This window comes from Pristis pectinata, chromosome 11 (assembly GCF_009764475.1).
Source record: "Pristis pectinata isolate sPriPec2 chromosome 11, sPriPec2.1.pri, whole genome shotgun sequence".
Classification (NCBI taxonomy): Eukaryota; Metazoa; Chordata; class Chondrichthyes; order Rhinopristiformes; family Pristidae; genus Pristis; species Pristis pectinata.
Genome location: NC_067415.1, coordinates 9,580,055 through 9,582,350, shown reverse-complemented (window position 1 = coordinate 9,582,350; position 2,296 = coordinate 9,580,055). Strand labels below are relative to the sequence as shown.

At 42.7% G+C, this 2,296-nt stretch overlaps 1 non-coding gene across 1 annotated transcript; it reads right to left on the bottom strand.

The window, feature by feature from the left end:
- Positions 1-975: 975 nt before the first annotated feature.
- Positions 976-1,057, bottom strand: trnas-gcu (transfer RNA serine (anticodon GCU)). The gene has a single exon. It is a non-coding gene; the product is annotated as a tRNA-Ser (tRNA).
- Between the last annotated feature and the right edge of the window lie 1,239 nt (positions 1,058-2,296).

The window sequence follows — 2,296 nt, the reverse complement described above, 5'->3', positions numbered from 1 at the left end:
TTTCTATGGTGCATCGATAAAAGTTGGTGAGTGTCAAAGGTGACATACCAAATTTCTTTAGCCTTCTGAGGAAGTAGAGGCGCTGGTGAGCTTTCTTGGTCGTGGCATCTACGAGATTTGACCAGGACAGGCTAATGGTGATGTTCACTCGCAAGAACTTGAAGCTCTCAACCCTCTCGACCTCAGCACCACTGATGTAGACAGGTCCATGTACACTGCCCCCTTTCCTGAAGTCAATGACCAGCTCTTTTGTTTTGTTGACATTACGGGAAAGGCTGTTGTCATGACACCATGTCACCAAGCTTTCTGTTGGACTACCTCAATATACTTATATATGGAGTGATCTTGTGGATGCTGTGGCAAGACAAGGGTTAAGATAACGTGCAGGCAGAAATAATCTACAGACAGTGTTCAGTCAACCAAGGCAAGAAGGGTCCCTGAGAGCACAGCTCCGATTTACACAGCATGGGACCTGAGGCCATTTGGCAAACCGAGACAAGATAAGGATGCAAACGAAGGATGCAAGACACATACTAACCAGTGGACAATTAATATCCTAAGGTATTATTGGCCATTAGCTTGTAGATTTATTAGCTATTAACTCTTGTATCAGATAAGATAAGATCTCTTTATTAGTCGGGTGTACATCGAAACACACAGTGAAATACATCTTTTATGTAGAGTGTTCTGGGGGCAGCCCGCAAGTGTTACCACACTTCTGGGACCAACATAGCATACCCACAACTTCCTAACCTTTGGCATGTGGGAAGAAACCGGAGCAACCGGAGGAAACCCATGCAGACACGGGGAGAACGTACAAACTCCTTACAGACAGCGGCCGGAATTGAACCTGGGTCGCTGATGCTGTAGTAGCGTTATGCTAACCGCTACACAACAATGCCTGCCCTCAAAATTTGGAGTGTTGGAAGTGTTTAAGTGAATGCGTTAAAAGCTTGCTACCCAAACTAACACTCACGACGAGGATGGGATTTGAACCCATGAGTGCAAAGCACAATGGATTAGCAGTCCATCGCCTTAACCTCTCGGCCACCTCGTCTGTTCTGAAGCATATTATCGCGGTATGATTGGTGATTGATTATACAGATAAGAGATCTGAACCTACACAAGGTTTCCAATTGGTCAATATCTGTATCCAACTAGTCAATATCTATATAAAAATGGCATCTCTTTATTCAAACTTTAGAATAGTTCGGTGACAGGGGCTGGACTGTTATCCTTGTGCCCAAGTAAAATAAAGATTGCTTGAGAACAAGTGTGAGTGTCAAAGTCTAGTATACTATATATCGCTGATGACAATCTGGATGGACGGAGTGGAAACCGAAGCTGTTCACTGTATCTCGGTGCATGTGACAAGAATAAACCAATTACCAAATCACTTCAGAATCTTATATACTTCAATAGGGTCACCTCTAATCCCTATAAAATAATAAGTAAGAGATATCAGATAAGATAAGATAAGATATCTTTATTAGTCACATGTACATCGAAACACATAGTGAAATGCATCTTTGTGCCTAGAATGTTCTGGGGGCAGCCCGCAAGTGTTGCCTTGCTTCCGGCGCCAACATAGCATGCCCACAACTTCCTAACCCGTTCGTCTTTGGAATGTGTGAGAAAATCGGAGCGCCCAGAGGAAACTCACGCAGACACGGGGAGAACGTACAAACTCCTTACAGACAGTGGCCAGAATTAAACCCGGGTCGCTGGCGCTGTAATAATATTACACTAACTGCTACACTACCATGCCTGGGGTAGGTGATTAAAGTTTGGTTAAACTGATTTTAAGGAATATCTTAAAAGAAGTGTGAGACAGCAAAAGAGAGATTTAGGAAGGAAATTTCAAAGATTGGGGACAGTAGCTGAAGGCAGAGGAGAGTGTTCATAATTGGGAATGTAAAACAGAATCACAAGGGTCATGTTGTGGCACTGGGTTGTAGGTTGTAGGGCATTACAGAGACAAGGCATGTAGGGATTTGTAAACAAGCATGACAATTTTAAAGTTTAATATCAAAGGAGGCTCAAACATCTTAGCTACGTCAAATAATTAACAGATTAACTGCACCAATTCAAGAAGTGGGTGTGCCTATTCTTGAGCCTTTAAAAGCTCTAGCAACCTCAAGTTTTACTTTTCATTTGTGGCTCAAACTTGCTTACCAAAGATTTGATCTGCCTCTGGTCTAAAGAATATTGTGTTCCTCGTCAATAGTCTCCCACCATTAATTTAAGCCCATGTCTTGTTGCGGCAGTGAATTCAGACTTGATTTATCTTGGCATG